Source organism: Sitophilus oryzae, unplaced genomic scaffold, assembly GCF_002938485.1.
Source record: "Sitophilus oryzae breed Bouriz unplaced genomic scaffold, Soryzae_2.0 scaffold_551_pilon_pilon, whole genome shotgun sequence".
NCBI classification, from domain to species: domain Eukaryota; kingdom Metazoa; phylum Arthropoda; class Insecta; order Coleoptera; family Curculionidae; genus Sitophilus; species Sitophilus oryzae.
The window spans coordinates 1,027,188-1,041,865 of NW_022147142.1; the positions used below are offsets into that span (position 1 = coordinate 1,027,188).

Genomic DNA, 14,678 nt, shown 5'->3' on the forward strand with positions numbered 1-14,678 from the left:
TAATAAGCCTTTAATAATATTGATTTGTTGTGTAAAGTTAATAAAATATTTTTAATACATTAAATTATATTTAAGTAATAAAAATATGTTTATTAACTTTAAACAGTAAGTCAGTGATTCCAAATAAATATTTTTGAGTAATTTTGTTGTATTATTTACTACTAGAAAGAGTAAAAAGTATATTAACCCTCATTTAAACCTCCCGAACAGCCCGCCATTAAAAACCGGAAACGGAAATAAATTTCATAAAATTGAAATTGTCATGTCTATGTCATGTCATAGTCATGTCAAATGTCCCAGCCGCCATATTTGAAAATTAGTTACCCAGGCAGCCACGCTGTTTCCATAATTTAACATTGACTTGACACTTCTTCTTGTATTTATTATTTTATGGCTCGCACTTCTCCTTGTGTATGTGTTTTGTGGTTTCAGGTTTCATCCGCCTGGTAGTCACGTTATAGTAAGGTTACAGAAAAACATTAAAAATATTAGAAAAGCTAGGAAATAGCAATATGTACCTAAACATTTATTGTTTTATGCTGGTGCTAGTACCATTCAGCATCACTGAAAAAGTTATTAATGCTAAATTGTATATGCAGTGTTTTCAATCGGTACCGCCCTAATAACGGGATTCAACCAAGGCACAGATCAAGGGGTGTCTCAATTGGGTAAGAAATGTTTATGTACTGCCAAAATATCATTTTCCTGCCAAGCGACTGCGAAGAAGACTGCCTATGTCTACCATACAATTTATAGTCAACTGCTGTAAGACTGATACCAACGATTGCCATGAAAGTGTCCATATAATTCCAACAGTGAGACGCCCCTCGGATTCAACATACTCAATGGGGTGTTGTGTGAGACAACTGTGATCAACTTGAGGAAATACCTTTCATCAGTATAGTATTGAATTCAAATTTCGATATTATGGAATAATATACATGGAAGTTCTGCTGAAGTGATTTTCTATTGTAAGTATATTTATTTACCATTAAGTTGTAATACTACATTGGATTTAATTTACAGACCTTTTGTATTTGGAAGAATTGTTGCTGAAATTGAATCATTTTCGAATGTGCTGCATTTGATTTGTCATTGTATAAATGTCTTTGTTACCTGGATTCAAATTACCACCTCTATAGCAATGAGAAATAATCACTGTATCATAGCAAATTCAGTACTGCACAATGGTATTGTGCACGTTTAGGGGACACAGCAGCTGAACGTGGTGATGTTGCTATTGGATGGACAATGTAATTATTGCAGTGTATAGTAAGCAGTTATAGTAACTTGATATGTATATTGAAAGTAAGATATTTGAACTGATGTTCTTTTATGATATTATTATGATTATGAAGATCGCTGTCATTTAATATGTAAAATTATAACTTTTTTTTGATCCTACGGTATATCAGTATAATAACTAAGTTTTAAACAAATTTTGTTTTGTTAGAAATTATTTTATTGCTCATTGATGTTTTTGTTAGACATGTTACTATATGTTCTGCAATGTAAGGGTGATAGTCTAGGTTCTAACTAGCATGGGTTTTAGGATTTGTACAGAATTTGAAATCAGTTTTGGCAAGTTTAATATTACAGAATGAAATTAAAAATGCCCTTAGTCAGAAGAATCAGCTGGGTTCGATAAATATGTATTTTTTGCAGACCAGTGTAATATACAGGGCAGTCCGAACTGTATTCCGGAAACTTCGACAGCATATTCTGCAGATAAGAATAAGTAAAAAAGTTCGTATAAATGTATGTCCTAAAATGCTTGGTTTCGGAGATACAGGGTGTAGTAGTTTCCTTTTTATTTATATTTTTTCCAAAATAATTTCTCAAGTAACGTCAATATTTGGATGAAAATTGGCGTGTGGGAGTTTTTTGACATGAAAAATTTGATTTTGATGTCAATATGACTCCTACTAGTAGAGGGCGCCACCTACATATTTTTAACTGGTTTGAAGAGGAACAACTTTTCGTCCGTACCTGTATAAAACTACTGAGTAAAAGAATATACATTTACGACGTTTTTTACGTAAAAAGGTCTCTTGGTAAAAATCGGTATGAGTAATAGTTTTCAAGATATTTGGAATCGAAATTATAAATACCTGCCATCATTGGTATAAATTAAACATGTTGACTAAATAGTTATTAGACTGAAATCATAAATTTATTTTTTTTTGTGCCAAAAGTTCAATAGAAAATTTCTGTTTTATCGTCATTTTTGCAGAAAAAATTATCATTAATTAAAAAAAAATTCCTAAATTTATTATTTCACTGAAATAACTATCTACTCAACGTGTTTATTTTTCGTCAATAATGGCATGTATTGACTATTTCCATTCTAAATATCTCGAGAACGGTTGCTCGTAGCGATTTTTACAAAGAGACATTTTTTGCGTGAAAAGTCACAAAGATATATATTTCTTTCCTCGGTAGTTTTATACAGGTACGGACAAAAAGTTATTACGCTTCAAAACAGTTAAAACACGTGTAGGTGGCGCCCTCTATTAGTAGGAATCATATTGACATCAAAATTTCTTATGTCAAAAAACTACCAATTTTCATCCAAAATTCACCAATTTTCATCCAAATATTGACGTTACTTCAGAAATTATTTGAAAAAAATCGAAATAGAAATGAAATTTCTACACCCTGTATCTCTGAATCCATACCCATGTTTATAGGAACTTTTTTTATATTTAATTTTTATTGTTGTCGATCCAATAATATATATTTTTTATATTTTTTGATGAGGAATCCATGAGTACTTATTTAAAACTTTCACAAGTTAATGATACTAAAATTTTTTAAAGGTTGCTATTAGACTTGGATCAAGGCAAATTAATAAAATTGCGTTTATCTCATCAAGGAGACCAAAATTGACAAAATATCAAGAGACAACTTTTAATCGGCATTAAACTGCTTACACTATTTCGCTAACATGAGAAAAAAGATCAGTGGCATACATGCTTTTTTTTAGAAAATTATTCCAGTGACAACCCATATGCACGTCCCTGGTGAATATGTCGACACTTTTTTAGCTTTAAAATATGTCGCATTTATAGTAACTGTTGCCCTGAAAATTTCATTCGATACTCTAACAGGAAGAAAATTATAATAAATCGAAGAAATATTAAGATTTTAACACCCTGTACTTACGAAACAAAGCAGAATCGGACCTATGTTGGTATGAAAAATAAATCTTATTTTTACGTGAGGAATCTCCCGAAGAGAGATGGCGAATGTTTTTTGAAACACTCTGTATATGCGAATATGCTCTATTTTCTTTGGCCAACGCAACGCAAGATGTTCTTGAAGCAGAGATCGGAACTTCACAAGTTCAAGATCTACAACTACTGCGACAAATATCGACGGACAATATGACATGGACCTAAAATGGTTGCCTTTTGCATAATCCCTGTTAAGATTTATTTTAACCTATTTTTGCAGGATTTTGGCACAGATGTTTCTCTATTAGTCCATTGGTTAAGATAATGAAGGAACAACCTCTATATTTTTCAGTCCGTATATAGCCCTAAGTTCATAACAACTATCTTGATATTTTGTTACTTTCTCCACATACACACTTCTAGTGTTATTGTCCAACGGTATGGCTATATCTATAACAAATGCAGTTTTATTATTTTTATCAATTGTCTGTTATGTCTGGTTCCCTATCAGTTATGATCATTGTGTCCCAATAAATTTTTATATTGTCATTTTCCAGGCATGGGCTTGGTTTAGGGTTACCAGACGTCCGGATTTTCACTCCGTCTGGTTGAGTCCGGGCGGATTTTTTGTAAGCGTCCGGATTGTAATGTTCCATTAAGAAATGTCACAATAATGGAAAATAATATATTAGTTTTAATAAATTTGGGGGCCGCATGTTGTTCTAGAGAGCATAGTAGAAGATATATCAAAGAGCCAGACGTCTACTTGTTTTTTCCGACGTTGCTAGCTCTCGTACTACTATTTTTGCTCTTATATTGCTAAAAAATTATGACGTCCGGATTTTATCGGGATGTTTGGAAAGGCTTGCCCGGGGTGGACAAGTTTTCATCTGGTAACCCTAGCTTGGTCGGTATTTATAGTACGGTGTTGATGAATTTACTAAATCGTTGTCGAAGCACATTGCATTATGGATAATCTTAGCGACCTTGATATGTCTGTCCAGGTATTGTTTATGCGCAATTGCACTACAACCGCTGGAAATATGTTGGATGGTTTCTGGATTGTTGTTACATACCAATACGACAAAGATCTGAAGGGATAGCTTGCTTCAAAATATACTTAACATAATTTCGTGTCGCTATGACCTGATCTTGTGTAGTTCTTCAGTTTCTCGTGTAAGACCACCTTCCTTTTATTATTATTAAACTAAGGAAATACCAGGATTTTAAACAAAAACCGATATTAGTAGAGGAGAGTGGAGCAAAGTGTACCAAAATTTGCCAATTGGCTCTAACCGCTTTGCTCTTCTGGTGTGTTAAAAGTCAATAATAATTGATTTTAGGTTTTGTTGTCAAATCGATAAAGGCAAATTATATTTGTCATAATTTTATTGTATGTATTGAACCTCAATTTCACCAGCCTTCAGAGGAAAACGGAAGATGATCTTGTAGGCAGTTTTTATACAGAGAAGACCAGGCTACTAGTAACATAGCAAGTTGCCGGACGAATTTACGTTTACCCGTTTTGCGTTTGTACTCGAGATTCACTGCCGGCTAGTCGGCTGGCCAGGCAGTACGCAGTTGCAGTTGCAGTTGTGCCTGGACGGGTCGGTCGTGACAGACTAGGAATACGACGCGAGGAGTGCCGAGTATTTATTATTTTCATTTTAAGTGTTTACCTTCACTTAAGGTAACATTTAAAATGAAAATACTTCAATATTTATTATTTGAGTGTGTTTACAAGCCAAAACTAAAAATAAATAAATTCTCTTAACCCAAAAAAAACTAAAATATTACTCTAAATAAAAAAAAGTTATGACAAGTGTCCAAAAAGACCATCTTCTTGTGCTAGACAGAAGCCTAGGCGGTCGTAAAATCCCCGTCTGACATTGGCTAACATATTAGGACTAATAGTTTGGAAAGCCTCTCGTATTTTTACTTGAAGCTCATCCAGATTATTAGCCCTATTATGACCATACACTTTGGATATTACATAACCCCACAAAAATAAATCCTTGGGAGAAAGATCCGGTGATCTAGCGGGCCCCAAAATAGTTCCATGTCCACTAATTAAATGGTTGGGAAAAGTATTGTTCAAATATTCTTGAACAATACGGGCATTGTGGGCAGGACAACCACCTCAGCAATTTGATTATTTGAAAACGTGGGATTTTGGTCCTCGGTGGCACAAATGAACACTTGCTTTAACTCCTGTTCTTCATTAACCAACATATCAGGCTTTTTGTGTTTTTGTGGGAAAACGCACCCATGTGTTTCAAAATTATTAATAACTCTTGATACAGTAGGTAAAGATAGAATTTACAAAAGTTTGTGGAATAATTGTTTGACTTATCCGATAATCCGATAAGACCTATTTTGGAAATACCATTTTACAATTTGAATTTTCTCACGAACTTCGTAAACATCCATTATTTTACTTAAAAAATAAATTTTACACGAGAACTGTCGCGAGAATCTATGTATTAGCTTAGGCTATTAAAACACGAATAAATACAAATCCTGAAACATTCATATCACATATATACCTATTTTTATTTTATCGCATTTTTTCGCCTGCTTTTCACTGCTGGTCACCGGCCGGCGACCGTGCTGCCAGTGGTGGTGTCCGGTGCCAAACCGGCATGAATCCGATTCTTGGCCGGCACCGGCACGTGTGAAAGCTCCCATAAGAGGCTATGCACCTCATCACCGGGTAGACGGCGCCGCCTATCCGGTTCCGGCGTGTGTGCAACGGCTCTAATTCGTCCGGTTCTGCCTATGTTACTACTACGGTGGTCCGGCCTGTATAGTTTCATATGTCTGCGGCTCAGCATCAAGTGGAATAACAACTTCGACTTCACTTTGAGTAGGTACTTCTGGAGACAGCGTCTTGCAGATTGTGATATCTACGTCAGGCATAAGTGTTTTGTGGCGGTATTTCTTGAAAATTCGCCAGATCCATTTCTAGCCGCCAAAATATGCTGTATTTAGTTAGCAACTCTAAGACGTAGCGTAGACAAATCAAGTCAGGCTAATTATCTGCTAACGTTTTTGATACACTTTTTATATGTTGTTTATACTGCTGGAAATATGTTGGATGGTTTCTGGATTGTTGTTACATACATGACGAAGATCTGAAGGGATAGCTTGGTTTTAGAATATACTTAACATAATTTTGTGTCGTACCTGATCTTGTATAGCGAGAATGATGCCTTAATTAAACTAAGGAAATACCAGGATTTTAAACAAAAACCGATATTAGTAGAGGAGAGTGGGGCAAAGTGTACCAAAATTTGCCAATTGGCTCTAACCGCTTTGCTTTTCTGGTGTGTTAAAGTCAATTAACAGTGTTAATTGACTTTAGGTTTTGTTGTCAAATCGACAAAGGCAAATTATATTCGTCGTAATTTTATTGCATGTATTGAACCTCAATTTCACCAGCCTTCCGAGAAAAATGGAACACGATCTTGTAGGCAGTTTTTATCTATTTTTTCTTCATATGTTTGCGGCTCAGCATCAAGTGGAATAGATAGATAGATAGATAGATAATGCTTTATTTATTTCCTTATTGTATAATACAAAAAGAAACCCAAAAAAGGGCATGGAAATAATGTCAGTAAAAAATTTTAAAAGAAAATAACTGCATATTTCAACAACAAATGAACTATATGAACAAAAATAAATAGTAATATTAAAATTAAATATTTTATAAAAATAATACTAATAATGAATTAAGTCTATGTATGTATAGACAAATAACAACACAAAATTATACTTACAATAAATAACAAATTTAGATCAAATGATACAAAACAAAAGTAAAAACATACGGGTGTGGTTGTTTTTGCAACAATATACAATCGATGTTAAATATGACACAAGGCGCTCTTATCACTGTTTAGAAATTCCGCGAGGGAATAAAAAGCTCCTCTGCACAAAAAGATATTTAAGCATTTTTTAACTTTGTTTTTAGGCATAGACAAGGTAAAATTTTCCGGAAGGGAATTGAATATTTTTATTAGAGAGTAATCTATATTTTTTTGAAGATAGCTGAAATTATATTTATCCGAAACCAGCTGTAATCTGTGTCTAGTATCATATTCATGTTCGAGCCTACGGTGTCCAAATAAATTCCAGTTTTCCAGGACAAACACCACAGCCTCCAAAATATACATGGAAACAACTGTAAGAACGTTATGTTCAACAAAAATCTCCCTGCAGCTTTTCTTGCTGACTCAATCGGAAGATACTACGTAAGCATTTTTTCTGTATTCGCAATATTCCTTCCACCCCCGTGGAGTTGCCCCAAAAATAATATCATACTTAAATCTGGAATAGATAAAAGCATAGTAAGCTGACATAGCAGCATCGATCCCCACGGACCCCGATATTACTCTCAGCGCATAGCAGAATTGAGAAGTTTTAGATGCCAGTACTTCAATATGGTGAAGCCAATCCAAACGTCTATCGATCGTTAAACCAAGAAATGAAACGCTATTTACTGAACATATTTCCTGTTGCTCGTGCTGGAGGATAAAGGGAATTGAGTATCGATTGCTAAATAACATACACTGTGTCTTGGATACATTGAGAGATAGTCCAATAGAGTGAATATACTTCGACAAATCGGACACAGCCAATGGGACTCTGGTTGAGAGTGAAAGGACATCACTTGCACTGAAAAGCACAGTCGTATCATCAGCATATAATACTGTTTGTTCCTGAATAATGTGGGGCACCTCATTTGTATACAGTATATAAAGAAGTGGACCCAATATTGAACCTTGCGGCACCCCCTTTTCAATGATTACCTTGTTAGAAACTATTATTTTTCTGCCATTCAAATCAAAGTCAATAACCTGCTGTGTTCGCCCACACAAGTATGACTTCATCAGTTCTAAAGCCCTTCCTCGAATACCATACCCATCCAACCTATTCAGCAAAATATTGTGATCTACACTGTCGAAAGCTCTGGAAAGGTCCAGGCACATTACAAGTGTCTGATTCTTATTGTTAAGCGAGTCAATGGCAAAAGAGAGCGCTTGATACAAGCCCCGAATTGTCGACATTCCCTTCCTGAAACCATACTGCTGATCAGATAATACTGCATTCCTCTCTAAGAAATTTGTTAGCCTAATATGTATAACATATTCAAAAACTTTACTAATACCAGTTAACAGAGATATGGGTCTATAGTTTTTCATTTCATCTTTTTCACCTTTTTTAAAAATAGTCTAATATAAGCGTTTTTCAATTTAGTCGGAAAAACTCCCGAAACAAAACATGCATTCATAATGTGCGCTAAAGGTTTTGATATAATATCTGCCACTTTTTTTAAAGCCGATATAGGGATTTCGTCATCACCAACAGATTTTTTATTTTTTAAATTTTGAATAGTGTTAAAGACTTCCTGTTTGTCGGTAGGTATTAAGAAAAATGATTATGATTGTTTATTGTTACGTGGCAGATTTTCAACATTATGAGCATCAATATCGGGACACAAATTGACAAAATATTTGTTAAACGAACTTACAGTTGCATAAGGGCTGTCATATTAGCCCGAAAAACTGTCAAATAAGCTACTACTCACATTATTATTATTAACAACATCAACTTCAGTTAACATACATCAACTTCAACGAATAACAACATCAACTTCAGTTTGAGTAGATACTTCTGGAGGCAGCGTCTTGCAGATTGCGATACCTACGCCAGGCATAAATGTTTTGTGGCGATACTTCCTGAAAATTCTCCAGATCCATTTCTAGCTGTAAAAAATGCTGTATTTAGTTAGCATCTTTAAGACTAGCGTAGACAAATCAAGTCATGTTAATTATCTGCTAACGTTTTTGATACACTTTTTATATGTTGTTTATACCGCTGGAAATATGTTGGATGGTTTCTGGATTGTTGTTACATACACGACGATCTGAAGGGATAGCTTGCTTCAGAATATATTTAACATAATTTTGTGTCGCTATGACCTGATCTTGTATAGCGTGAGTCATGCCTTCAGTTTCTCGTGTAAGACTACCTTCCTTGAGGTAAATAAAAAACTGTAACTGTATTTTTATTATTATTAAATTAAGGAAATACCAGGATTTTAAATAAAAACCGATATTAGTAGGGGAGAGTGGGACAAAGCGTACCAAAAAATGTCTATACCTATGTGGCAGATCCATCTCTCCAAAAAAAATTCTATATGGGTATTTTTTTGTAGTGGCGAAATATCCATATAGGATTTTTTTGGAAAGCGTACCAAAATTTGCTAATTGGCTCTAACCGCTTTACTTTTCTGGTGTGTTAATTGACTTTAGGTTTTGTTGTCAAATCGATATATTCGTTATAATATATTCGTTATAACAGGATTCGTCATAATTTTGTTGCATGTATTGAACCTCAATTTCACCAGCCTTCAGAGAAAAACGGAACATGATGTTGTAGGCAGTTTTTATCTATTTTTTCATCATATGTTTGCGGCTCAGCATCAAGTGGAATATCATCAACTTCACTTTGAGTATTTCTGGAGGCAGCGTCTTGCAGATTGTGATACCTACGCCAGGCATAAGTGTTTTGTGGCGGTATTTCTTGAAAATTCTCCAGATCCATTTCTAGCTGCAAAAAAATGCTGTATTTAGTTAGCATCTCTAAGACGTAGCGTAGACAAATCAAGTCAAGTCAGTTATCTGCTAACGTTTTTGATAAACTTTTTATATGTTGTTTATACCGCTGGAAATATGTTGGATGGTTTGGGGTCTATAAAAAATGGTTGGTCTGTAAAAAATGCTGTATTTAGTTAGCATCTTTAAAGCGGCTCATACATTATCAAACAAATTGCGCAACAAAGCGATGCGCAACGTTGCGTTGCACAAATGATTCAGCGGTCCATACATCATCAAACAAGTTGCGCAACAAAGCGATGCGCAACGTTTCGTTGGCGAGCTCGGGCTCGGATGCAGATCAGAAGGGGAGTACTAAGAATATTTTTTTTATTTACACCATTTCATTGTTGGGTGATACCACAATTTAAAAAAAAAATTATTGGCTTCTTGCGGAACCCCAATCGCCCCTTTGCGGAACCCTGGGGTTCCGCGGAACCCAGTTTGAGAATCACTGCCCCAGATGATGTCAATGATACCAAAAAACGAAAAAGGAAACAAAGAGTTTGGATGAAAGATCTAAAAGAACTAAAATATTGCACAACGAAGCGCAACACACACATATACTACACAACGCGCTGCGCAAATGCCTGTTGCACAAAAGAATTCAAACATTCTTGAAACTTATCCAACAATTGCGCAACGCATCAAACGTTACCATACATTGGCAACTCGTTGCGCAACAACCAGTGTTGCGCAATTTGTTTGATAATGTATAGGCCGCTTAAGACTAGCGTAGACAAATCAAGTCAGGTTAATTATCTGCAAACTTTTTTGAGGCCTTTTATATGTTAAAATAGCCATACAGTCTATAATATATGGTCAGATAATTATACATAAGATAGAATATGTTTATTATATCATTATTAAATTAAGGGAATACTAGTATTTTGAACAAAATATTAATTAGTGGGGAGTTTGGGGCAAAACGTGCCAAAATTTGTCACTTTTGCAAAAATTGGGACATTCGTGTCAATGAAACCTACCATTAACCCCTCCCAATTAACTTAAGAGAATGTGCAGATGATCCCCAACGTGCAAGAATGCGTATGGGATATGAAGAAGAAGAAGAATGAAAAAATATATGAGGGGCTGAGTAACATAGTGGTGTAAGTTAGAAAAAAACCTAATTGAGAAAATTATTTTTTTGAGTTACGGCTGATAAAAAACTCAGATATGTTCGTACCGTATTTCAGATAAGTATGGGTGATTAAAAATACTTTAAATTTTATTTAATATATCCAATGGATCAACACAATAAAGGATATCAAAATTATAATAAAACAAAATAGAAAAAAACAGAAATATTTATTATATACGGTTAATACAAGATTACTCATCAACATCCTGTTCGTCGTCAGTCAGGGGACCCGAATCCGGAAGATTCTCTGACGTTCTCATGTTCTTAAAAAAATGTGATGAATGGGGGGAATATATTTCAGGAGAGACAGCATATCCCTTTTCTTCAAGTGGTTCATACTACGCGGCCCAGAATACAGCAGCATCTGTTCAACATTTTTCAAGAGCCTGGATCGTCCTTCTTTAGCAGGCCTAATGTCTATTTCATCAAAAGAAATATCCTCATTTAATGTTTCTTTGTAGAAAATGCTAAATGGTTTTTCTTTTTCATACCTCAGCCATTGTATTGACAACCAGTTTACAGCTGCACTACTTGAATTCTTTTTTCGTTTGGTTATGGCTTTTTCTAGTGAGTCAGTGTTAAGAAAATCCTTCTGCAGCATTTGGACCATCATAAACTTTTGACTTCTGCGTGCATTTTTTATAATGCTGTACAAGTCATCTAGAACAAAAATAGTTTTCCCTCTACTCTCCTTTTCCACCAACCCAAAATCGCTGTCATTGGGTAGGTAGGAATGTCCAGATACCATAAATTTGTAATCTATGGTATTAAAATTTTGCGTCACCGATAATTTTACCGTACCGAAATGTTTCACAACCATTTCTTTAAACAAATTGAATTATTACAAAATCTATTAATTTTAGATATAGTATAATATCATATGCAAAAAAAGAAGTTACCGAATTGTACGTAGAATCTAATAACAAAATAAAAAAATAGGGTATTCCCATATATATAGATGAAAAATAAATATGTACAGGGTGCTGCTTGTACATAGCTGTCATGGCTGGGACTTTGCGGTCACGCCATGGGCCTTGGATGGTATATGGTCAAAAGCTTGCTAACACACCTACTAACGGCTCTTAGCCCACACACGGCGCATAAACGTCGCATGTATCGTGGAGCCCCATTTGAGAACGCCATGGATGCAACTTGCCTTTAAAAGTTTTGTCAGCTCCAGGCATTGAACAGTCCGTTCATTACACCGCGGCCAAATGCCACGCGCCCCGATCACAAGGGGACAAAAATGGAACTCCTTACCGGGCCATCTAGAGCGCGCCGCTTCGAGAAATTTCTCGTTAGCATATACGGCACGTTTGCGCTCCGACGACTCGGATCAACCCACCCGTTCCTTCCCAAGACACCGTTACTTCACAAATAACGACATTGCTGCCGTCTTTGTGAATCGCGATGTCCGGTTTGAACAAAGTTCCATCCTTGTGCCGAACATGCGGTTCCTCCGCTGTCTCCCACTTGGTCTTACAGTGGTTAACGATTTTATGTACCACGTCATTATGACGCGATATTCTGGCATCGTGCACCGCATCGCACTTTTGCAAAATATGAGACATAGACTCTACTGCGTTGCAGCCCGTGTGTCTGCAACGCCGTTGTTCGGCCGGTACAGAGGGGAGTCCAGCACAAGGAAGAGCGTTCGCTCGGATCTGGATGGCTCTTACGCCCAGTCCAGCCCTTCGGCTTCTCGACAATCCAACTCCTGCTAGCCGTTCTTCATGGCCTCCCGCCATATCTGGTCCACCACTACGTTGCCTGCCAAGGACTCCAGCCTCGTCATAATGCCCCCAATTCGCTCTGACTGAAGCATAGCACTGACAGTTGTATCCTCGATGTTATTGAGGAGGTTAGCCATCCTCTTAAGGAGGATCTGCGGTATCTGGTGACGTAACTCGGGAATACCAAGTCCGCCATCGCAGATTTTCGCGTGAATGATTTCTGACGGAGTATGGACCGGAAGATGCACCACACGTTTTACCGCACAGCGCACCAACCGGTCCACATCCTTCAGAATAGCCCCTGTAACTGCAGTACTCTGCAGGCCGTACTGAAGCCGGGGTATCAGATAGCTGCGAATGATACACAGCTTCTGATCCGGCTTCAATGGTGCCCTCTCCACCGCTCTCAGCCAAAACTGCAAATTAGGGACATTTGGCTTGTTTAGGCCCGTAGGACCATAGTAATGCCCCAAGTATTTAAAGGACGAGATCACCTGCACAGCTGGTATTTTCCTCCCCGAGATAGAGAAAATGCGGCGCGAGATCGGTAGCGGCCGCTTATCGCCACTGCAAGTCGCCGTCGCAAGGGCGGTTGACTTGGACGGGTTCACGGTCACTCTCCTGCGCTCAAAAAATGCACTGACATCATTTAGTGCCAGTTGCATTGCAATTTGGCTGTCGTTCAAGACGACTATGTCATCAGCAAATCCTAAAAGGGCAACATGTGTGTCGTTACCCAGAGAGCCCCCTCTGTGTTTGTCATTCACGTTGCACAGCAGTTCGTCCATGACTAAATTGAAGAGGAATGGAGACAATGGATCGCCCTGTTCGACACCTCTCCGAAGAGATAAGCGCCGGGTGCATGCGGTGCCAACCTTAATAGTCGTATTGCAACCGTTGATGCTCGACATTATGTACTCCACTAAGCTCCCTTCAATTCCTGCCCTCCTCATAGCCCTGCAGATCGAAGAGTGAGAGACGGAGTCGAACGCTTTGCTTAGGTCCAGGGCCACGACATTATACGCCTGGCCGTTGCTCAATCTCGTCCCAATAAAGTGGTCGAGAAGGAGGGTATTGGCCAGCGTACCATCGAGCTCCCTGAACCCGCGTTGTTGCGCACATAACTCCACCTTACTCACTAATCTTCTCTGCAGGACTCTGTGGAGGAGACTTTGGGCGGCCGACCCGATGGTAATGGGCCTCCAGTTGGTCGCTAGTCTTCGGTCTCCCTCTTTAGGGACTAGTACTGTGAGCAGCTCCTTCCAAGCTGGCAGCTGGACGTTCCTGCCTACGATCACACTAAACACTAAGCTTAAGTAGTCGTGGGGTACCCTCTTCACGTCTTGGACTGATAGGCCATCCAGACCGGGTGCTTTGTTTTGCCACCCTTTAATTGCATCTCTTACTTCAGCAGAGGAGATGGGGTAAAATGTAGATGCACCCCTTTCCTCATTGCTGACTGGTTCATCGTCTTCAGCCGACGGGGTCTCAAACACTTCACCGTACAGCTTCTCAACGTCCTCTAGACCTGGGACATCAGGAGCCTCATACAGGCCCTTGCCGGATAACAGAATATCGGCTAGATTTGACCTGTCCTTTCCATACATATCCTGAGCCTTCTTGTATTCGGCGGTGCGGTTTCCCCTACCGCCGATGTGCATGTTGTAATTGCGAGTCCGCACGGGTTCTCGCCTAGCCCGGGTGTTCTTGGGCTTCTTTGATTTCAACGACTCCAGCCAGTTCTCGATTTCGAGAGTTAATTCCCAGCTAGAGCCCACTAGTGCTAAGTTAAGGATCTTCCTTAGCTGAAACTGCTGAAATGGAATAAGCGGCCTAACCTCATGCAGGAGTTCCTCAAAATTATGAGGAATTTTGGTTTCCTGTATTGCATGAAGCGGCCGCTTAGCTCGTGTTTGACCACGAGGAGCAGTTTCTGTGTTCTCAACGATGACAGTGGGAACCACCGACT

General features: G+C 37.8%; 1 long non-coding RNA gene across 1 annotated transcript; it reads left to right on the forward strand.

Moving 5' to 3' along the window:
* The first annotated feature begins 418 nt into the window (after positions 1 to 418).
* On the forward strand, positions 419 to 1,141 carry LOC115887014. The gene is made up of 2 exons (XR_004050990.1): positions 419 to 971; positions 1,027 to 1,141. It is a non-coding gene; the product is annotated as an uncharacterized LOC115887014 (long non-coding RNA).
* The last annotated feature ends 13,537 nt before the right edge of the window (positions 1,142 to 14,678 follow it).